The 24,742-nt window shown below is 40.9% G+C and overlaps 1 long non-coding RNA gene across 1 annotated transcript; it reads right to left on the bottom strand.

Annotated features, from left to right (window-relative positions):
* Window positions 1-2,397: 2,397 nt before the first annotated feature.
* Window positions 2,398-9,263, bottom strand: LOC307215387. The gene is made up of 3 exons (XR_013838495.1): window positions 9,111-9,263; window positions 3,270-3,376; window positions 2,398-2,526 (listed from the first exon to the last, which is right to left on the bottom strand). It is a non-coding gene; the product is annotated as an uncharacterized lncRNA (long non-coding RNA).
* Window positions 9,264-24,742: the final 15,479 nt, after the last annotated feature.

Raw genomic sequence — 24,742 nt, 5'->3', positions numbered from 1 at the left:
TATGGTCAACTATGAAATCCCATTCACTGCATATCAGCTGTAAATATTGTCAAATATCAACAACTGAAATCAAATGTCTTTGGAACCCAGATACCTAATTATCAGTGAATATTGTAACACAAATATTTTCAAAGGAGAATGCTGAAGACAATTTTGAGAGCAGGAAAAGGTTTATCATCTTACATAATGTCAAGTAAAAACATTTATGTCTAGAGATGAGGTAGGGCGATGAAAACAGCATTGCAGCCAAACTGAAGTTAGTGAGAAGACAACAACAAAACTGCAATTTCAACTTTCCCCTTTGTAAAGCTGTTGGGTATGCTTGCATATTGCTACTCCTACACAACAGACATGTGTATATGAAAATGCCAAAATCATTATTCAGTATTGACAAGGAATATAGTTAATGGAGCATAAAACTCAAGACATTGCTACGTGAATATTCCCCATAAATTTATGTGTGAATATATAAGTCAAACTTTATTCTAGCTACTATTAACATAAGCCACTAATGAAACCATCATAACAGAACAGGGGTTTCAGAGTAAAACTTGGTCATCATTAACTCTATAAGTATAAAAGAAGACTTTAGGAATGAGAGCATCACTGGAAAAACTTATTGCCTTCTGGCATTATGAGATCCTATGTTCAACAACACCAAGGAAAAAGAACACTTGAACTTTGGGAGTTTCAAATTCCATGGAAGCCTTTGCACAAACATATAATGTCCCCCTCCCGACAGACATCCATGTTCTACATGTCAGGGAGGAGTGTGCAGCATTGGAGGCCAGGGAGACTCTACATGGTCCCTCACTTACCCACTTTGTTGTTGAACACAAGAATTCTTAGCACCCGAAAAGGGCTTTATGCATCTCCATTATTGGGTCTACATATTTATTAATGGAGTAGTGTGTGTTTTATTTTGCTAGCTTCTCATTATAAGAGAGGGAAATATATTAATGTTTGAGGGTAAGATTCTCTCCTGTCCAGCCCTAATTGAGGATCTGAATATATGTATAACACACTTGCCACAATAATGCCAAGTTGTTGGACACTGTTTCACAATCATAAGCACTTCCATATCAGCCTAGTAAATAATTAGATATTTTAGTCCCATATTACTCACAGCACTTTCTCTGCTTTCTTTATTTAAGAATACAGAAGACATTCAAATATGTTAACCAATTTTTGCAACATTTACAGTTCAGATAAGGGCCCTTAACTTAGGTCTGAATCACCGTGCAGATATTAAAAGAATGTATTCAACTAGTGCAAGCATTTACTGTAGGGTGAATGGTACTAGCTAACTGGAAAAAGTATCACTTTCAGAATTATAAACCAGCAGGAAACCAACAAAACATCAGTGCAGTGCAGTAACTGTAGAAACCAATACAAAATCAAGAAATTAACACTAATGCTCCTCTTCCGATTCTTAAAAGAAAGCATGAACATTGTATTATAACTACAATATATTCTGGGAAGTTGCATGTTCACTATGCATTTGGATACCTTCTTAACTTAGTGTAACCATATTTTGCTTAATGATGTCTGAGATCAAGGAGGAAGTTTTCAGCTTCCAAATCTGCACTGATTTTAAGCACTGATTTCAAAACTGCACTGATCTCTTGGTTTCTTGGAATCTCCAATATATACCCGGTATAAGTATGTCAGAGAATTGTAAGGGTTTTGCCAGTCCACCATTTTATTGATTGTTACCCAATCTAATACCCACTAAATGTTGCTGGACTACAACTCCCATCATGCCTAACAATTGGCCATGCTGGCTGGAGGTAGTGGGCACTGCAGTCTAAAACATTTAGAGTGCACCATGTTGGAGAAGGCTGGTTTTGGGTGCATCCACACCATACGTCTAAAGCACTCTTATAACACTTTTACAGTCATCTCTCCCCCCCCCCCCCGCAAATCCTGGGAACTACAATCTGTTAACATTGCTGGGAATTGTAACTCTGTGAGGGGTTCTCCTAACAACTTTCTGCGTCCTTAAACAACTAAACAGTTATGCCAAATGAAACAGGTCTTGTGATTGATTTGTGGAAAAGTGAATAATTAAGAGAAAATAGCAATGCTCTCTCCTTTTCTCTGCTCCCTTTCAAACACAATTTATTGTAAATGAGAAACAAGTATTCTTGTCATAGCTGAGAATCTTCTGAGAAGCACACATGATCCCTTAGAGTGACAGCAATTAAATATGCAAGGAAGGGGTAAGGAAGAATATAATAAACAATCTTGTGTTGATCTTGCAGATACTTTTGTATCCAAAACAAGAATATGAATAATTGAAGGTGTAATTGAGTAAGCAGTTGATGAGAAGCTCAAGGGGCTGATTTTTTTTTAACGTCTCCCCAAGATATAATACTTGAAGAACACAGAACACACTGAAATATTAATTTATATTTATTATTTATTTGAAGTGTTTTTACTTTGCTCTTCAGGCGAAAAGGCTCCCAGATCAGCTCAGAAACAATCAGTAAAAAATAAGACAGTCTCTGCCTTCAGGATCATCTTCTAAAAGAAATGACACAAAAGGATAAAGGGATGAGGAAGGAAGAGGAAAGCTGGAAAACTCAGACAACAATTCTTAAGGTTCCTTAATAATTCTTATGACCAAATGGAATGGAAGCTGTTCAGGAAAAGAAGCTGGCCTTTCAGCAGATCCCAGTGTGTCCCTGATTCCCTTTGCTGGAGCCTGAAAGAATGACTGCTGCTTTGTGGACATTTGGGAAAGCAGAGAAGAGGTTCACCGGAATTAGACAGAGCCACAGGGCTTCCTAGCCTGGGAAAGAAGTTGCATGGTTTGGAAATAGATATGTCCATCCTTAGACATGAAATGGTGGCATTAGATGCTCTATGTATGAGCATCCCCTGTTTTACACATCCCCACATGCATATTCCTTGCAATGTGAAACTGTGACATTTGCTGGAGCCACCACCATCTCTAGTATTCCATCGGCAGAACGCAGTACAACAAGCATGTGAACATTCCGCAATGCAAGTTACTTGCAGGCTTCCCATATGCTTCTGGTTGGCCACTGTGAGAACAGAATGCCGGGCAAGATGGGTCTTTGCTCTGATCTGGCAGAGCTCTTCTTATGTTCCTAACTATGGGCAAGTGTGAGACTGAACATGTTCATATGTAGAAGCCCACTCTGCCAAATAACGGTCCATTTTTTAAAAAAGTAAATATTCCATCAAATTGCATTGTAGAGTACCATTGTGGAATGGTAACAATTTAATAATAATTCACCTACCTTCAGATGTGTTTTGGTAAATCTGGATACTATCTTTTTTTTCTGGGAGTTTCTCTTGGAAAGCTGTCATCTACACTCTTTCTTGGAAATTGAGTAATTGATCAAAACTGGGGAGTAAGAAGGAGTCAAAATTGAAACAGAAAATATTTTGATAATATTTGTATGAGTCACCTTGCACATGATTTGAAGGCAGGAAAGTAAGTAAGAGGGGAGATGCACAAAAAAGATGTAGAATGATTTAATAATGCTTCGTCTCCCCTCATATTTATCCACACTGGAAATTTAGAAGCCTTATTCAGATTTTGAGGGGAAATAGTTCTTCCGAAGCATCTTAGCTGTATTCTTATTGATCGTGTCATTTGCTGTACATCCTTCAATGGAATGATAAGCTAGAAGCCCTAATAAGGAGAAATTATAAATAAGAAACACAATAAGAAATAAGCACAAGGCTATATTTCCTGTTTGTAGAATATGCTTCCTCTCTCTCGCTTTCAAAAATATAGTTACAGGTAGGTAGCCGTGTTGGTCTAGCGTAGTCGAAACAAAATAAAAATAAAAATTCCTTCCAGTAGCACCTTAGAGACCAACTAAGTTTGTTATTGGTATGAACTTTCATGTGCACGCACACTTCTTCAGATAGGTATCAGATAGGTATCTTTCGTGTGCATGTACAGTGCTTCAGATAGGTATCTGAAGAAGTGTGCATGCACATGAAAGTTCATACCAATAACAAACTTAGTTGGTCTCTAAGGTGTTACTGGAAGGAATTTTTTTTTTGTTTGTTTCAAAAATATGTCACATAGACAGTGGCAGTACTAAATAGTACATCTCATTACTATCATGCAAAAGAGTATAGGTTGCAGGATACAGGAAGGAGGGGGGGGCAGCAGCACGCAGACAACCAAAGCCCAGCTAGGGATGGGCAAATTTGTCAATTCTGGTTCCCCACCCAGTCCCCAAGGCTTAATTCCAGTTATTCACAATTCAAATCATCAGCAGTTTAGTGCACACATTTTTAACACATTCTTGTACACAACTTTGCCTAACCCACACTTTCCCCTGTATATTTTCACCAATATATGCTTTTTAGTGTGCACCTTACCCTAGTATATGCATCCTTGATCACAACACTTGGCTGGAGAAATGCATTGCAAAATTCAGAGAAGTGTGAATTTCCAAGGGTGATCAAGTTGCCGTTGGAGTACAGCTCGGGGGGGATGTAACTGATGTGGCTTCTCCTTTAAATGTAAACTAAATTTCTTCTACATCCCTACCCAGAACACAGCCATTTCTTCCCTTCCCCCTCAGGAAAAAGACCTCAGGTTCTAGATAAAGATGGCTTGTGGGACAACAACCCTTCTCTCATTGCCAAGACAGGCAGCTTGTATTACTCAGAATTCATCTTTAACAAAATGTCTAGGAACTCACAGTCCTTCAGTCTGAGCAAGTTTGGCATTGCTTGCATTTATGAGAGTGAGACTAGACATCCAGACTCTAGCTCCAGGGTCTGGTCTTTAATAAGAACTCTTATCTAATGACTGTGAATGAGCTCCAGAGATGTTGCATTAGTTGGGTTAATTTGTCTCTCCAGTGCCATCACACAGACTGGTGGTGAGCAGATGTGCAAGGCATCCTAGGGCAGAGATGAAGAGTCAGACCAAGGAGATGCTTTGGGATGAATTTCAACCCTTGCACTATCATATCCAATTGGTCCTTTTTATTGCTAGTTCCTTGAACTGGCCAATGGGTGGGGTGGCAAGACAATGCACTCTTCCGGTCTTCTATCAAGTTACAGTGGACTGAACTTTCAGGCTTCTTGCTATTCCTACCCATTGATGGACTTCAACTAAATGCTTCTATTTTTATAGGATTGGGAAGGACTTTTCCTGAACAGCTACAGTTGGCTCAATAATGTGGTTCCAGGATAATTTGTTTTCCTCATTCTGAGCTTGCAAAATGTGTTAAGGATTTGAGATGAAGCACAGCTTTCATACATGGTCATGGTGGGGGTCACCAGTTGGGCCTGAGTTCAATTCAATAGGAAAAGAAAGGAGAGGGTTTAAATTCAGCTCCAAAATTGAATCCCACTGAAGTACTTAAAACTTGGGTGGGGAACTTTTCAATGCAAGGGCTGCGTTCTTCCAGGGGTCACATGCCAGCAGAGGGCAGTGTCCAAGGTAAAATGGGCTGGTGTGACTTTTACGCTATCGCTTCTCGGCCTTTTGGCTAAGATCAAGTGTGGTGTGACTTTTACGCTATATAGTAGACTGCATGGGGACACAGGTGGTGCTGTGGTGTAAACCACTGAGCCTAGGGCTTGCCGATTGGAAGGTCGGCAGTTCGAATCCCTGCGATGGGATGAGCTCCCGTTGCTCAGTCCGTGCTCCTGCCAACCTAGCAGTTCAAAAGCACGTCAAAGTGCAAGTAGATAAATAGGTACCACTCCGGCATTTCTGTGCACTGCTCTGGTACCACCAGAAGCGGCTTAGTCATGCTGGCCACATGACCCAGAAAAACTGACTGCAGACAAACGCCGGCTCCCTCAGCCAGTAAAGCGAGATGAGCGCCACAACCCCAGAGTCGTTCGCGACTGGGCTTAACTGTCAGGGGTCCTTTACCTTTTAGTAGACTGCATGCCAGCCATGCCAAAGTCAAAGCTGCTGCTGCTTCCCTTCATGAGGAGGTCTCAGGGTGGGTTTCCTCCATCCAGTCAAGGACTTGAGAAGGACAGGTCATGGGTTTCTTGCCATGTGAGGCGTGGCAAGAAACCCATGAGCTGTATAGAGAGGCCTGAGTTTTTCCACTTCTGACTTAAATAGTTCAACATGGGAGATGGATCCATTTGGTGTCTTGGAAGCTTCTTGCCACTTATTTATTTAATATCTTTACTTTTTACCCGTCCTTCATCAGCTGATCTTGGGGTGGGGCAAAATGCAATGATTCAAGCTCAAAAAAAGAAAAAAGAAACTGCATCCAGTTATATTGGAGAGAGAGGAAACACACTTCCAGTAAGCCTTACTAACTACAATTGAATATCCTACAAGTGCTCGGACAAACAAGTAAGTTTTTAGTTGTTGCTGGAATGAAGGAAGAGCTGGAGCAGAACATGCCTCAGATAAGGTACCACAATGGAGCAGGATCACTGAAAATGTCCTCAGGTGATAGTTTCAGCTAATAAATTGTGCGTTCATAGTTCTCTGCTCAAGGAATTATTTTAGTACATAGCTATCTTCCTAGGTTACACAAAGCTTAATAAAAGGTTTGTTGTGATCACATTATTTTGAGATGGCGCATAGGATTGCAGACCGACTCTGTTATAAATGTTTTGCTGTGCTGTTTAGTGAACTGAGACATTTTTATATCTAGCTGCTTTACAGCAATTAATGCAAAAGTCCAAAATAAGGGTGGGGGCTATTTGTGTATATTTTGTTTTTCTTCTGGTCTTGCCTGCAAAGTGCCAGAGATAAAAATTCAAGCTGGCAGCAGATGAGAAAATAGTCAGTCTCTTCATCTTTGTTTTGGAGGGGAACATGATATCTCATTATTCACCCCATTTTTAGTGTAGATATGCCTTTTGGCTAGCTTAGTCAAAGCAACCCTAATTGGGTCCTGTTTTCTGTTCTTAAAATACTTTGGGGTTTTTCTTAAAAAAAAAAAGTCTGGGGAGCCACTCCCTGGTTGATATTGGAACAATGCAGGTCAATGTTTGGCTGCTCAAGCAATGAGCAATACAAGCTTATCATGAATATTTGGCAGACTGCCACTTGAGAGCCTAAGAACTCTTTTTTCTTTTTAAGCAGAGATCTTATTTGGTCAGAAGGGGTAGTTTATGAGTAGTTTCTGAGACCATCAAGAAAATCAGACCCCCTTGCTTGCTTGTCTCCTGTTATGCCTTCTGAGTTCTATTTCAGAACTCATGCATTTTATTTCTGAAGTCACCTTTATGCCATTTCATTCTTACTCTGTACAGACCCATGGCTGTCACATGGAGAAAGGAACAAGATTATTTTCTCCTGCTCTGGAGGCTAGGACCAGTACTGATGTCTTCAAGTTACAAGAACAGAGATTCTGACTAAACACTGGGAAGAGCTTTCTGACAGTAAGAGTTGTTTGACAGTGTAACAGACTCCCATGGTGGACTTTCCTTCCATGGATGTTTTAAAGCAGAGGTTGGATGATCATTTATCATGTATGATCTAGTTGAGATTCCTGCATCGCAGGGGGTTGGACTAGATGACCCTCAGGACCCTTCAAACGCTACAATTCTATTATTCTATGGTTTTATGTTGGTAGGCTGATAGAAAACAAGGATTAAGATTATTTCCCTCCCTTGTAAGAGGGTGAGGGGGGAGAGAAAGAGATGTTTATTTATGCACAAGTATAGGTCTATCTGACACTAAATGCAAAACTGGCTAGAGTCCTAGAACTTGTCAGTTATCCTGTGATAACAATAATTGGACTCAGCCTGATCCCTGATTTGCTTAAAAGTTCAAGAGATTAAAGAGTCATTTAAGTGAATGGGGTGGTGCTGGAGGATATAACTTCTAGACAGATCAGAGATTCCTGACTCTCTTATCTTACATCCTTGGATTAACTGGTCATGTAAACAATTTTGTTGTTGTTTAGTCGTTTAGTCGTGTCCAACTCTTCATGACCAGAGCACACCAGGCACTCCTGTTTTCCACTGCCTCCCGCAGTTTGGCCAAACTCATGCTGGTAACTTCGAGAACACTGTCCAACCATCTCGTCCTCTGTCACCCCCTTCTCCTTGTGCCCTCAGTCTTTCCCAACATCAGGGTCTTTTCCAGGGAGTCTTCTCTTCTCATGAGGTGGCCAAAGTATTGGAGCCTCAGCTTCAGGATCTGTCCTTCCAGTGAGCACTCAGGGCTGATTTCCTTCAGAATGGATAGGTTTGATCTTCTGGCAGTCCATGGGTGTCTCAAGAGTCTCCTCCAGCACCATAATTCAAAAGCATCAATTCTTTGGTGATCAGCCTTCTTCATGGTCCAGCTCTCACTTCCATACATCACTACTGGGAAAACCATAGAAAGTAAGGGGAAATGTCTATGCGTGTTATGGAGCGAATGCCTGCGGGTGGCGGGGGGGATCTGCTGCAGTCGTGAGCAGAGGATCCATGGTTCCCCTTCCTTCCCTCCTCCATGGTTACAAAGCATGGATCCACATGGATCCTCAGGATTTTTGCATTGGGCTACTCCAAACTCACTGTCAGATCACATGTCTGTGGCCACAGCAGGAACCACAAAAATCATATATCCACTATTTCATTTAGAATATTTTTTTTCTTGTTTTCCTCCTCTAAAAACTACGTGCGTGTTATGGTCTGGTGTGTGTTATAGAGCGAAAAATACGGGGTATATGACCTTTGTCGGCAAGGTGATTTCTCTGCTTTTTAAGATGCTGTAAACAATAACAGTATGTTATACATGCAAGAACAACATCTATCTATAGCCCTAGGCAATGGTGGCTGGTGACCATTGGGACTGGTAGGGCAAGTAGACCAACAGGTTGTAATTAAAAAGTCAGGCCAGTGGGAGCAGGCTGAGGTTGGTGCAGTAGTGCTCCACCCTAAAGGACCAGACTTTACTAGCCCTAGGAGATTGTGGAGCTTCTTTATCTGTGAGATGTAAGCTCTCATCATGCGTTTTCACCCCACGCAATTCCAGTCTCTCTACTCTCTAAGTGACTTTGAACCTTGGAGACTATCAGGTTTCTTTCTGCTAATGTGCAAAGTTCACATTGAGCTAGATAGTACATAGTACATTGGAATGACGCATTCCGTTTACACACAGAGGCCACTTCTGAAAGGGCCTTCTGACTTACCTACCGTCAAGGGGATTCAGTAGATTTCCCCCCTCTTTTTATTGTAAGATGGAGATGAAATGGCAATTCAAGTGAGGAATATTCTGTAGGAGAGCCTGAATTGTCCTCTGGAAAGGCATTCAAAATTTTAAAAGCAGTACACTTCTAGGTGTTCTTGAATGACATCTGTTGAAAGGAATGGAATCGCTTAGGCTTCCTTGATTGTGGCCATGGTGATTAATGGATCGACTTTTACAACACCAAGCAATGCATAATGTCTATATTTAGATGCAATGCAAAAAATGAGAGGAATGTAGATATGCTTGTTCCAGTTCATTTTCAGGGACGAGAATGAGTTTCTATGACTTTGAAATGCTTTTGATTTCTGTTTGTTCCTATTTGCACTTCAAAAATAACTGAAACCACAAGGATTTCTTTAAACAGATATAAATCACATCTACTCAGGATCTTTATTTTGTGGAATTGCAGTGCCTGCATGTCAAAATATTTATTTTCACTTAGTTCAATCCTGCTAAATGTGGAGGTTTGCTTTGCTAAGTTAGTGTCTTCTTGTAAACACATTCTAATATAAAGGGTGGGATGGAGATAACATGGTTTCTGGCACTTCATATTTGCTCAAAAGCCAACCAACAACTGTGGATCAAGGAGCTTATATTTAATTGGTAGGAGCAGGTCAGTAAAATGTATAACTGGCAAAATCAACCTAAATATTAAGATGATGTTAGAATGAGAACTCACCTTTACTTTTCAAATAAAAATATTTTAATATTTTGTTTCAAAACTAGATGTGCTAACAAAATATGCAGCTTTCAAAATAGATAGGCAAAGCAAGCTATCCTTTGGAATCAGAAATCCTTACGCAGCTCATGACATCTCATTTGTAGAGAGCAATGTGGAATGAATGGCTGGGGATTACATAGACCACAGGCAGTACTGGTTTCATTTGGCCTCCAAAGCAGAAGTATTAGCAGATGAAACTGCTCCCCAGTTGCAAAGCTTTCAGGACTTTTGCCATGGCTTGGGGAGATACATGGCGGGCCTTTGCTTGCTGGATACAATGATCTTGTATTTGCCAGAGAACGATGCTGTGGGGCAGAGATAAGGCACCATTTCCTGAGCATGTAGTTCCAATGGGCCATTCTCGATTCCTAACTTCATTGCCTAAAATGACATGTTCATTTGTGCAGCACTGAGAATACTCAGCATGTTGGATGTCTCTGCTGCATAGAATGAGATGATTACTGTGTGCACACTTTACATTATATATATAATGTTTGCGTGAACATGGTGCAGGACTGGTCACTAATGGCAAGCAAATCTTCCTGCCGTCTGCTGTAGGTAGGAGTTTCAGTCAAAAATGTTTGATATATGTAGCTTCTATGATTTGCTTTTCAGGTACTGATCCTCTTAAACATGGCATATTTCTGCCATAGAAGATAGAAATTTAAGTGTTGACCCAGACAGTTCCTTATAAGCATTATCACGTATGTGCAGCTTTACCACAAGCACAACTTTCTGGTCCTTACATAGCTGTTATTGTCAACAGGGTGAATTGGGCCACAGAAGAAAACACATGCAGTCTACTGCTGGTGATGAGCGAACTCCTTTCAGATTGAAGTGGCTGATTTTTTTAACAAGCCAAATTTGAGATTCGTTTCATTGCCATACTCCTGATTATATAATCAGGAACATAACATAAACCAAATAACTGTCCCCACACTGTGGTCCACAATACCAGGACTCATTAGTCACCAACTCCTTTCCCCCGTGAACTTTCTACTCCATTCCCTTCAGAATTTACCAGATGACAGAAGCATCACTAGAAATTGTCTCTGTATGTCCATCATTGCTGTTGAATGGAACTCAGAAACATCAATGTCCCAGGAACTAGGCTTCATGGGAAATATAGCTTCCCATAGTGCCTGAGTACAGATGTCAGGTTCCATGGAAGCTACGTGTTATAGTGTTATTGGCAGCAGGGACTCTCCTGAGCATGACAATGTCCCCGATATCAAGATCTGTGGTTCCTACGTATGCTGAGATGCTCCCCTTTTGAGTAAAGAACCTTTGAGCAAAAGGAAATTAGAAGAAAGACTGAGGGGGACAATGACTGATTCCAAATAATAGTCATCCAGATCAGGGTTCTCCCACTTGAGTAAGTATATTTAAAAGCCATGACAAAAATCTGGAGGTGATATCCTCAGTTCTATATCATACCCTCCAACATTTCTCCAATGAAAAAAGGGATGCCCCATTCCATAATGATAATTTTACTATTTATATCCCACACATCTTACTGGGTTGCCCCTGCCACTCTGGGCAGCTTCCAACATATAAAAATAATAATTAAAAAATACACATTTAAAAAATCCCTTCGCTATACAGGATTGCCTTCAGATGACTCGGGGGTCGGATAACTCCAACATTTCTCCAATGAAAATAGGGACATCCTAAGGAAAAGACATCTGAAGACAGCCCTGTTTAGGGAAGCTTTTAATGTTTAATAGACTATTGTATTTTAATATTCTGTTCGAAGCTGCCCAGAGTGGCTGGGGAAACCCAGCCAGATGGGCTGGGTATAAATAAATTATTATTATTATTATTATTATTATTATTATTATTATTATTATTATTTAAAAGAGAGACATTCTGGGATCAAATCAGAAACCAGGATGGCTTCTCTAAATCAGGGACATCCCTGGAAAATAGAGACACTTGGAAGGTCTGCTATATAAAATGTTATTGTTAGAATTAAGTGGTAGCACTAGAAGCTGAGGTAGGTGTGGGAGTCAGAGTGCAGCAGCTGGCCCTATTTGAGGGGGTAAAATAGCAGGGTAGAGGTGCTCTAATGTGGCTGCTTTGGTTAGCCAGTGTGGTTTAGTGGTTAAGAGCGGTAGTCTTGTAATCTGGTGAACCGGGTTCGTGTCTCTGCTCCTCCACATGCAGCTGCTGGGTGACCTTGGGCCAGTCACACTTCTTTGAAGTCTCTCAGCCTCACTCACCTTACAGTGTTTGTTGTGGGGGAGGAAGGGAAAGGAGAATGTTAGCCACTTTGAGACTCCTTCAGGTAGTGATAAAGCGGGATATCAAATCCAAACTCTTCTTATATTTGCTTTCCTTTGGCATTTTAAATTAGCACTGACACATGGAGCCAGGATGTCCTTTGTGGAACTTTGAAGATACTTCCTTCCAAAACCAGCAGGGAGCAACGTGTTGGGTCTACTGTCATGCTTGTATATATTATGGATATTGGTCATGTCATGTATGCTGTATGTAATCATCAGTTGGCTGTACTTTGCTTGTTACTGTTTATTGGAAAGCAATGTGTTCTGAGCTACTGTTTATTGGAGAACAATAAAAACTGTCTCTTTGTTTTAAAAAGAGAAGAACTTCTTTGAGAAATGGCACTTACTTCACAATGCAGTCAAGCATTACAAGCTGGAGAAATCTCATATTCAAAGGAAAATGATGTTGAACTTTGACATCGCTAAGCTGCACGCACATGAGAGGGTAGGGAGACAGATGTGAATAAAGGGCAATTGAATCATTCCCCTATTTCAGGCTTCCTCAAGCTCGACCCTCCAGATGTTTTGAGACTACAGTTCCCATCATCCCTGACCACTGGTCCTGCTAGCTAGGCATTGTGGGAGTTGTAGACCCCCCCAAAACTGAAGGGCCGAGTTTGAGGAAGCCTGCCCTATTTTGTTTTGGTTTTAAAGAGAGGTTGAACTCTCAGGATTGCAAAACAAATGTTCAGTGCCATTGGTGGACAAATCTAGGCAAAGTGAATGACAGACTTTTATTTTAGTTTGGATGCTATATTCCTTGATGTAATGCAAAGCACCACAAATGCCACTATTTCTGCAATAATTATTCCCATATTTCCAAAGGCTAAAATGAATTAGATGAATTAAAATGAAACACAGAAACAGAAAACTACCTTAAAATGCTTCTGCTGCCAATGACGCCATCATGGAATCAGGAGATGGTGTCCAGGGTCCTCTGCCTGCTGCAGGAATTCCAGTTGAAAAATAAAAGGTCCACAAGGAGTGGGCCTGCCTAATTTCAGCCAGGAGGGAATTCCACAAGACTGGGCTCACAATACTGATGGCACAGAGAGAATCATTTTGCATACAGAAGATCCCATATTCAAGGCTGTCATATCCAGGCTGGGGTGAGAGAGACCACTATCTAAAATCCTTCAGAGCTGCTGCCAGTCAGGATACAGGTAAAGGGACCCCTGACCATTAGGTCCAGTCGTGGCCGACTCTGGGGTTGCAGCACTCATCTTGCTTTATTGGCCGAGGGAGCTGGCGTACAGCTTCCGGGTCATGTGGCCAGCATGATTAAGCCACTTCTGGCAAACCAGAGTAGCGCATGGAAACGCCGTTTACCTGCCCGCTGGAGCAGTACCTATTTATCTACTTGCACTTTGACGTGCTTTCAAACTGCTAGGTTGGCAGGAGCAGGGACTGAGCAACGTGAGCTCACCCCGTCACGGGAATTCGAACCGCTGACCTTCTAATCGGCAAGTCCTAGGCTCTGTGGTTTAACCCACAGCCCCACCGACGTCCCTTGCCAGTCAGGGTAGACAATACCAATAGATGGATCAATGGTCTGACTCACCAGCTTCCTAAGTTCTGGTGGCCCACAGATCCCTTGGGTAGCAGTCCTCTGTTCCTGCTCTAGGGAGGGCAGATAGTGAATTACTGGGGTACACTTCCTGAAACCACCTCCATCCGCTGCTTTGGAAGAAGATATGCCTGGTGGGTGAGCTCTTTGGCTTTCAGGTGCCTTAGGGGCTGTGCCAGCTGGTCACTGTCTCCTCATCACCTATGTTGAGAAAGGACAGTGAAGTTTGTGTGGTGAGGCCAGCTTCTCCTTATTCTTGCTGCTGTCCCATCCTGTGCTGCGCTCGCTCCTTTTATGGGGGCTGGGGCTGGAGCCTCACACAGCTGCAAGCAGGCAGAACCAGGGCAAAACCCTCTCTACCAGATCCAGGCCAGTAGGAGTGTTGCCACCTGGCTCTTGTTGTAGCAAAGTTTCACCTATTTTACCATGAAAAATAGAGTTAGCATTAAAGGGAAGCTGAGTGAATTAGGGAATGAGATAGCACTCACTGGAGTACTTCGGGTTTTTGATTACTGAATACTTTAGACTCCTTTGGACAACCACAGCCTTTAGGGAGCCATAATTAGATTCTTATTGAAGACAAAAAGGGTTTTAAAGCAACCTAATGAAGGTACTTAAAAATGATGGAACGAATGGGAGACAGATACTGTTCACACCATGTAAAAGTGCTAGTAAAAAGCAAAGAAAACTACAAAAAGATACCTGAAGGGATATCTAATATTCACTCAGAAGCAACAAGCAGAATTTGTTGTTGTTTGTTTTACAAATTAAATATCACCATCATACATTCACTTCATTTCTTCCTTGCAATAAAATACAGATATTATGTATTTTTAAAAACATATTAAGTTGTTAAGCAGACCACACTATGGTCACGCCTTACTTCTTAAGTACATTTAAAGGATATGGCTTTTCCCAAATAATCTGTGAACTGTCTTTTGTCCCTCACAGAACTATGCTTCCCAGCACCCTTAACAAAGCACAGTTTGGGGCAGGGAGTCATGTGCTTTCACTATATGCTATGAATGTGATGATATTTAATTCATATTAACATATATTTCCAATACTCTATACTGAAACTGGAGCTGTGCTCAAAGAGCATCTCAAAATCATCCACCCTATTAGTGGACAGAGTTAGAATTTCATTAAATTTTTCCTAGGGAATTTCAGAGAATTTCACTTAGTGCCATCTTTGTGGAAGTTTTCCATTCCAAGTGAAGAGCAGGCTGTTTAAATAACTTAGTTTTTATGGTTCAGGTTGATGCAACACCAGTGTTTTAATTGTGTTTTTACTTTGTAATATATTTGAATTGTTATATTTGAAAATAAATGTTATGAAGTGGCCAGATAAATTCACTGCATAAATAAAGTGTTCTGGGATTCGTGGTTGTTTTTTTTACAAGTTCCTATCCTGATACTATTTGTCCTGAGAATAAGTAGCTGGAAAATGCTGTGGAGTTACTGTGGTATTGCCTATACTAATCCAAAGGCCAGTAGATGGTGCTGTGTGAGGAAGTTTGAGGTTGCAACTAGAAAAATAAAGTCCTGGCTCTGTTAATTCTACATTATGTCACACTGGAGGCTACCAATGCCCCCTTATGGTGTTCTCACACAGCATCACAAAACAGAAAGAGGAATACAAGGAACACTCAAGGAATGCTAAAAGGCACCATTCCCACAGCTACAGTGTTCATGGCTGCTGGGAGGCGGGTGGCACTGTGGTCTAAACTACGGAGCCTCTTGGGCTTGCCGATTGGAAGGTCAGCAGTTCAAATCTGCGCGATGGAGTGAACTCCCATTGCTCTGTCCCAGCTTCGGCTAACCTAGCAGTTTGAAAGCACACCAGTGCAAACAGATAATTAGGCACTGCGGCGGCGGGAAAGTAAACGGCATTTCCATGCACTCTGGCACTCGTCACAGTGTCCCATTTAGTCATGAAGCAGTTTAGTCATGCTGGCCACATGACCCGGAAAGATGTCTGGTGGACAAATGCCTCCTCCCTTGGCCTGAAAACCAAGATGAATGCCGCAACTCATAGTTGCCTTTGACTGGACTTACCGGTAGGCATCTGTGGGTCCTTTATCTTTACCTTACCTTACATATAGAGATAAAGTGTACACTGGAGCAGAGATAAAGGGTACACTGGAGCTGGCAGAAAGCTCCAAATGCAGCAGCTGTAGATAACATATCACTCCAGAAAAGGAGACAGGGTGCAGGAACAAAAGAGGAAAGGCTTGGATTTGAGAGAGCCTAAAATAATCTGTAAGGGTGATTACAATATATCTAAAAACCCTTTGAACTGGAGACATGACCACCCTGCTCCCATTCTATTTGCAGGTTGTGGGTTGCACCCTGCAGCAAAATTTGATTTGTAAAAGGGTATAGCTATACAAATCTTTAATATTCCAAGGGGGGGGGGGGTTATCCACAAGAATGCCATCCATTTTCTGTACTCTGGGATAGAATAAAAAAATGCCTTTAAATCCAAGGCAGTAAAGTTTCCCTTTCAGAGGTCTTGTATATTTTTTAGCAAGGCACCAAACAGTGAGCAAGGGTTGAGTGGTTCTCTCTAAATGCTGCTTGATAACCAGTAAGTATGTTCTCAGTTATATATATTCAATCTAGTATACAACTTCCCCATAATTGATAGAAAACTGATGGGTCTATAGTTGCCTGGATCATTAATTTGATTTGACTCTTTAAAAAAAGGAAAAATGTCCCCCTGTGATGACTGTCTTCCACCGAGAAGGGATCATACCTATTTACTATAGTAAAAAGGGCATTCAACCCTGATGCACCATTGTAGCTGGTTTTCTGTAATAAGCTCCGCAGGGATATAATTAATCCCAGCAGCCTTCCCACTCCTAAGCTGATTAATTACAGATGAGACTTCTTTTAACAGGGCAGAATAATTCCTGACCTTCACAGGACATTATAATAATCATTATTATTGCAGACAGTGTTTATTAAGTTCATTTCTGTTAGTTTGTTTTGTGTTTTGTCATCCTTCCCTCTTTAGCCCAAAGGCCAGTAGGTGGTGCTGTGCAAGGAGGTTAGACACTGCAAATAGGGAAACTAAATTAGTTATATTTTACCACTCCCCACATGTTGTCCTGGCTCTCTGTCAATCCTGCAGTTTCAAGTGCCTCTCAGACAGCTCTTTGCTGGTACACAGGCCAAGAGGAGCAGGCTTGAGGACAAAGGGGTCTGACGCAAAACTTCTCCAAAAACAGAAGCAAACCAGGCTTTAATGTGACACACCCGTAAGCCACATCGTTCGCAGTCAACAAAGCAATTTCAGCAGGACTCCTCCAGCAGCCTTTTGAACTGTAACCCGAGGACGGTAATAAAAGGGCAACAACAGTTCAAGACATTCTTATATCTGTGTCTCAAGGAGATGATCGGAAGATGAGCAGAGGGTCTGGCGAGGGAGGTGTCACAAGGAGCAGCCACCACAAACTTGGACTTTGGACTGTGCTGTGATCTGAAAAATGCTTACGGCCCTTTTTTGTTTTGAACTGAGAATTGTCCTGACAGCTGACAGGTTGTTGAGGCACAGACTAGCTGTCTGCAGTTGTAAATTCCTCTGCATTCTTACGTTTTCTGTTCCCTCTCTTCTTCCTCACCTGAATGGCATCAGTCACTTTACTGTTTTGAGTTCCTAAGGAGGAGAGGGGAGAAATTCAATTCTGTTTGCATTTAACCTATCTAATTCTCACTTTCTGAAACAATGCAGAAACACAGCCTTCCTCTTAAATCTGCACTCTGAATTTTGTAGTGTAGTTCCCCCACCGAGTAATGTGTAAAAATGCACATAAAAATTTGTATATTGTTGGGAATATATTTTTTTTAAAACAAATGATTATTTTAAGAGAAATTGCTTGTAAAATCTGTGAATTTGGCAAAATCATGTGCCCAAAATGTGCATATTGGGAGAAATTTGCTCTAAAATGCTGAGGAATTTTCTTGAGAATTTTTTTTTTTAATGTAGGTTGATGTGGAAATGTGGACCACTGAATTTAAGATTAGAAAATGAGGGAGGCTGAAGTTGACACTGGCCTTCCCTATTTCATAATATGAGGAAGAACGACATACATATTGTAAAATCACAGGACGCTGAGCCAAAACTCTCATTGACACATTGTGTGACTTGCATTAAGTCACTAAACAATTCCTTGGCTGCATGTAACCAATTTCTAAAATGATTATGGCAATAATAATACTTATCCACCTCTCCAGACTCAGTTATGAGTCTTAATGAATGCCTGTTCTGTGTATTGTGCTCTTTAGGTGACAGATTTTCTATAGACACTAAGGCTTATGTTATGCAGGCAATAAAGAGAAAGTGCACCCAGTAGGTTACCCAATAAGGTTAATCTGCAAGTGCAAAGTGGAATGGCAGAAGCATCACTCAATAAAGCAACCCAAACATTAGATGTTGACCACACTATTTGGGGCTAAGAGAAATAAAAAAGAAATTGCTTGCCTATAGTCTTACCCATCGATGCCTTTCTTCAATTGGAAAGGCTCCCATGCTCTTATAGACTAATGGCATGTAGTTTCATCAAAACAAGTGTTATGGTTTTGTTCCTTGAAAATATGTCAATACTGAGAAAACAGCCAAAAGCCTTCCTCCGGCACAGCTTACAGCTACTTACAATTTATCTTCTAATTTCAAGAAGAAGGGGAAAGCTCTGGGCAGCATTTGCTTCTCTGAGATTCTGTGGAATAAATTTATGCTATCTCAGTTTCCCTTGCTTGGTAAATAGGAAGCCAATTAACTGCACCTGAGCAACTTTTTCCTCCCCAGATGATGACAGTAGGGCAAGTGATGGCTTGTATCTAATGCTGCTATTCTGCTTGATCAACAGTCTCCCATTGTATTATTATTATTATTATTATTATTATTATTATTATTATTATTACCCTTCATCCAAAGATCAAAGAGAAGTTCACAGCATAAAAATACAAAATGAGCACACAAAATCTCATGTCCTTCCCCGTGCAGACTCCCCACGTGAAAACTGGTAGAACCTTTGGAGCAGATTTTGGTGGTGTACAGAGAGAATAAAGAAGAAGTCGTCTCACTGTATGAGTAGAACACTGCTCATTCATTGATGGATATAACTCCAAGTATCCAAATCTTTTTTAAAAAGTCTGTCTTATCTTCCCAGTCCCAGTCATCATTTCTTCCTCCCCTTTTCCAATTCTCTGAGGTATTAAACACACTCCAAACTATCTGTCTCAGCACTTTCTTGAACTCGGATTGCTTGCTATATGTACAGACTATTTCTTCCAGTTGTGGAATGTTGAAGATAGACACAAGTTAATTTTCTCCCCCCTTGTGTAATACCTTAGTTTACCAACTTTTAAAAATGCTCATTCTTGGATCACTCAATGAATATTGTGCTGAATATTTATCTAGCTTTGCTGTTTCAGCTATTAGGGAAAAATTGACTGGATTAGAGCCTATGAGTTCATAAAATATTAAGATAAATATCATATATTCACTTGCATATTAAGACTGAGTTACTGTTGCTACCTCTCCCATTGCCCTTTTCACACTTTCCTTGTAAACTACATGCTTCATCTTAGCTAAGTGTTTTTTAATCAGTATTTGCTAATCAGAGGCGCCAGCTTCTCAAGATGATTGAGGGGGTCCAAAAATTATCAGGTAAGGAAACATCCAGAGTATGGAACAAAGTGCCACTTGAACGCAGTCTAGATCTTTGTTCACTTATCCTTATATCCAGAAGAGTAGAGAAAGATGTTGGAAGGGGCTTAAGAGGAAACAGGACCAGTTTGAAGCGTTTTGCTGCCTGAAGCAGAAAAGATAGCTATCCCTTTATTCCCAATACAGAAGCCAGCAACTGAACTTTATTCCAAACCTAGTGATATGGCAGTATCATCCATAGCACCAGCAGACTAGGGCAGAATGAATGTCACTCACAGCTCTGGTTTCCAACATCTTGCCAGCAGGGCTATTTCCTCTGCTGAATGGTAGAGGTGGCCCAGAAAGGAAGAAACTTAGTTTACTGGTATTATTTTATGTCCAATCATTATAGGCCACTCTTCACCTTACATGGTGAAGCAACTATTGACAATATTGCTTTTTAACAATGAGGGATGGACATGTGAAGTTATTTTTGGAGTCTCAAAACAGTTATATTGGAAGGTTACAGACAAAGAAATCAAACATGAATGAAAATCAAAGTTCATTTTGAATCTTAGTGAAAACCCATCCCATTGTTTAAAAATTTCTGACATGTAGATAGCGATGGGTGAGAAATTCAATTCAGTTCACATTTAAAGTCAACTTTAACTAATTCCCACTTTTGGAAACAAATGCATGAACTGAAACAGAGCCACACTTCTCTGAATTTTGCAATGCAGCTCCCCAGCCTATTAATGTGCACAAAAATGCATATAAATTTAGCATCCATCTGTCTTGGGAGACAATGGAGGAGTGCACCTTTGTGGGTGAAGTTAAACCGTTGGTAGGTTACAACACCTGCTGTGGCTGTAGAGAGTGATGTGGGAGAGACATGTTTTGTTGCAGCTGGGGCAGATGAAGGCATCTGGTGGTGGTGCTGCAGATGCACCACAGCATTTCTTCTCTCTGCAATCCTCTCAGCAGTCATTCCTCCTCTGGTTACTGCTGACCTGTCTGTTTCCAGGCACTGTGGTTGCCTGCAAGGGACTCTCACACGGTGGGGTTGATGTTGCAAGCCTTCATGTCACTAGTGCATATAAATGTATCTATTCATAAAAATAACATACAAAAATTGTTATACAGTGGTACCTCGGGTTAAGTACTTAATTCATTCTGGAGGTCCGTTCTTAACCTGAAACTGTTCTTAACCTGAAGCACCACTTTAGCTAATGGGGCCTCCTGCTGCTGCTGCGCTGCCAGAGCACGATTTCTGTTCTCATCCTGAAGCAAAGTTCTTAACCCGAGGTACTATTTCTGGGTTAGTGGAGTCTGTAACCTGAAGTGTATGTAACCTGAAGCATATGTAACCCGAGGTACTACTGTATTAGGAGAAATACTCACTAAAATGCTGATTAATTTCCATGTTGACTTCCCCTCTCCCCCAAGCAAACTAGTGTGGAAATGTGGAGAACCGAATTTAAGTTTAGAAAAATGTGAAACTACATGCAGATGATGACCTGACCAGTTCATTGCTTAAGAGAAACTTAAAAGGGAAAAGAAATAAATATGTTTAAAGTTCTGTGGGGTTAGTATTAGAAACACAATAATGAAAAAAAAAAAAGGTCTTAAGCTATAATCAGAAACTCAGTCTATTATTTTTTTTAAAAAAAAATCTAAGTTAGGAATGAACTATAAATTGTGGTAGGGTTGAAGCACTGATATTAACCAATATCTAGGTTAGTTACAGTTTCTTAAATGATGCTACTGGCAATATCATGTTATAATAATAGAAAATGTCAGCATTTAATTGAAGGAAGGAGTTCCCAAACCAGAAATGAACTCATGACCTTCTAAAGTATGTTTGTCATGGTGGGGAAAGATGAAATAATTTAAACCAGAACTAATCTGTGGTATGCAAGAAAGAAAATGTCCCCATTATCTTAAAGTCATCCAGTAATGTGTAAGGCTTTTTCCCTGAATGACGCCAAGAACTTTTGAAATGTCAGTTCGTTCTAGCTACAGGCACTTGTGTCTGCAAGCTAATAAAAGACTGAGGGGTCTGGAATGCCAAGACTGATCATAGGCTGCTTTCAGCGGAGCTTGTATTCGCCAAGTGACGTGAGAAAGGAGAGATATAAAGAGTTGCATTGCCAATCTTTCTTCCACAGTGTCTTTTGGCATCATTTATAAAAAGTATTTCCTCTTGTTATACTTTTTCACCACATTTCTACAAATAAGCGCCAATAAATGTAAATAGCCTGGTATCCTATTTCACATACATCAGAAATAATATTGCCATATTTGTGTGGAACTCCTAAGTTTGCTGTAGGGAATATGTCCTCACAATCTCCGATAAAAAGAAAATTTAGCCAAATAAGTGCTGAGTAGCAATGGAATTTTTGAAAAACTCAATGTCAAGCTTATCTGCATTGATTTTCTTTTCTAATTTTCATCTTGCTCCTTCATCTCAGTGATAAGTGAGTTATTCCTCCCCCCGAGTTTTGCTAAAAATATAAACAATTGTTTCATGTTACATACCCATTACTATGTATATTACATGCATTGTAATATCTATAATATTGTACTCGTACTATATGCATATCCAAGATTCCTAAAGTAGCCTTCACATTAACAGATATAACCAAATATTAGCAAACTATATATTAATTAAAATGAGGCAAATAAAATACAAAAAGCTAAAAACATACAAAAGACAATCATTAAAAAGTAATTAAACTAATAAAATCAAAACAATATAAAATATTTTAATAGACTTTATGCAATACAGTATTTTCATTATTCTTTTCATTCCAGCACAAGTCTATGCATGTTTATTCAAAAGTTAAGTCTCTTGCACACATTCCTTTCAGGTATGTTTGTACAGAATTACAGGCTTAGACAGCAATAATAAGAGCCTTTAAGGTAAAGGTAAAGGTACCCCTGCCCGTATGGGCCAGTCGTGTCCGACTCTAGGGTTGTGTGCCCATCTCACTTAAGAGGCCGGGGGCCAGCGCTGTCCGGAGACACTTCCGGGTCATGTGACCAGCGTGACGAAGCTGCTCTGGCGAGCCGGCACCAGCGCAGCACATGGAAACACCGTTTACCTTCCCGCTATAAAGCGGTACCTATTTATCTACTTGCACTTTGGGGTGCTTTCGAACTGCTAGGTGGGCAGGAGCTGGGACCGAAAGACGGGAGCTCACCCCGCCGCAGGGATTTGAACCCCCGACCATGCGATCAGCAAGTCCTAGGCGCTGAGGTTTTACCCACAGCGCCACCCACATTCCTCTAATAAGAGCCTTTACATGGAGGTAAATTCCCCTAATCTTAGTGAGGGGGGGATGGTATGCATAGCTTTACAGTGTGCATAATGTTAAGCAATCCTTTGTATCTTCCATTGATCATTGAAATTATACCACCATAGAGACTGTCTGATACATATCTGTTATCTTGCCCATTTATCATTTTGCTTTCTAATTATTATTGATCAATTAAATCTTGAACTTGCATGTCATTCTTTTAATGAAAATTTCTTCCTGTTGGCAGCATGACGTTTTTACCATGCCATTAAGAATTTAATTAAAGGTTGCTGGAAGGTGGTCTGTACTTCTTTTTTCTAAAATCATTCTCAGCAATATTGATGCCTACAATTACACACACACACACACTATGGAAAAGAAAAGAAGAACAGTTTGGGTGATTCTAAGCAACTTAGGGAATGAGTAGACCAAAACATTCTCAGAAGTTATGAAAACAGTATTAGCAGTGAGCAGGTCTACGTGCTCTTGATATGCATAGAGTTGTATCCTACACTGCCCTTTTGTGAATGAAAGGAGTCTGGAGTTTACAGAATAGTCTTTCATCTGATAGGGGTCTTCATAAACACAGGAGAAAGGATTCCCCCTTGTCCTTGCAGAGTCCTACACTAACTTCCAGGTTGTTCTGGGGTAGATTTTCAGGAATTGCAGGAGTAATCAACAATAATCAACTTCCCTCCCTCTATCAAAAAAGCTATTCCGTGAATGGAAGGGTTCAGCCAGTCCATTATACTTTAAAAATTTATATGCCTTACCTTCAATGCCAATCAGTATTTTTTCAAAACAAAAACAAAAATACTGCCAAAAAAAGATAGAATGATTCTATCATTCCCTATAGTCTCTCTTGGGCTTTGAGATGGGCAGAGAGGGCCCTCTTGGTAGTTCTGTCACCCTTAGAACTGTGAGGAAGCCCAAAAGAGAGATATCTCTGTGGCAAACCCTAAAAACAGGTGGCGGCCATTCTGTGTGAATCCAATTGAGGCGGAAAGGTAGCAGGGGGGCTTAGGCATGCTTTGCCAACACATGCAGAGGCCAGGAATGGAACCCCCATGCAAAATGGTCACTGCCTGTAGTGGAATCCTCCCACTCACAGCAGCCAGTGTGTCTAGCATTATGATTTTATAGTTTCTGCAATATACTCAAAATGTAGCTCTTTTCCTGGCCTATTAACACATATTTTTAAGACTTACCGTATTCTGGAAATTGACTGGAAATGGTTTTTACTGGGACTTCCGGTCGGCGCCAGCGTTCAATGGCGGTCCGAGCCTCGAGCTCCGAGGCAGGACTGCTTCGTTAGTTCGGGTCTTACCCGCTACGGCGAGCGGGGGACCCCTAAAATCACAGGCGCGGAGCCTGTGAACAAAGGAGATTCGGTGGGCACCTTTTGCGCCCCCCGGCACTGTGAAGGAGCTTTTTTAAAGGCTTCTGAGCGGCATCGGGGTAAGCGCGGTGCTGAGAGTAGTCACCCAGCTAGCGGAGTGAAGCCGCGTCGCCATGAACGGAGAGCGCCGATTCCTTCCTGCAATTGGAAATTGACTACAACACCCGTGAGTAAGACTGAAAAATTGACGGGACATTAAAATAAGAAATTTGGCTGAAAACGGGAAAGGCATAAATTAAGGAAGTCTGCCTCCCCGGAGCTGCATGAGAAACAAAGCAACGAAAACCAAGCTGCATTTGAAGGGAACTTTTCTATTTTTTTTAAAGCTGTCAAACTGACATCGGACTTAAACTTCCCCCCGACAGGCAGGAGAAGGGGGGAAGGGATTGGGACACTGTTAACCTGCTGAAAAAATTACTGGGGAAATAAGACCTTCCACTGCCAAACCCCCCAGGTCGGGCTGCCCAAACAAGACACCGGGATGTGAACTGTCATTTTAAACTTTTTAAAGTGGGGGTTTGTTTGTAACAAAGTTACTGGACTTTAGATTACCCCGTTGCATTTTGGCTACATAGAAAGACAGAGAGTTTACAGTTTGGACATTTGAAACTACTGGCTACTGTTATACTTTCTTGCTCCTTTGTTTTTC

This window comes from Podarcis cretensis, assembly GCF_951804945.1.
Source record: "Podarcis cretensis genome assembly, chromosome: 4".
NCBI classification, from domain to species: domain Eukaryota; kingdom Metazoa; phylum Chordata; class Lepidosauria; order Squamata; family Lacertidae; genus Podarcis; species Podarcis cretensis.
The sequence above is the reverse complement of the archived record's forward strand: the minus strand, read 5'-3'. Positions and strand labels throughout refer to the sequence as shown.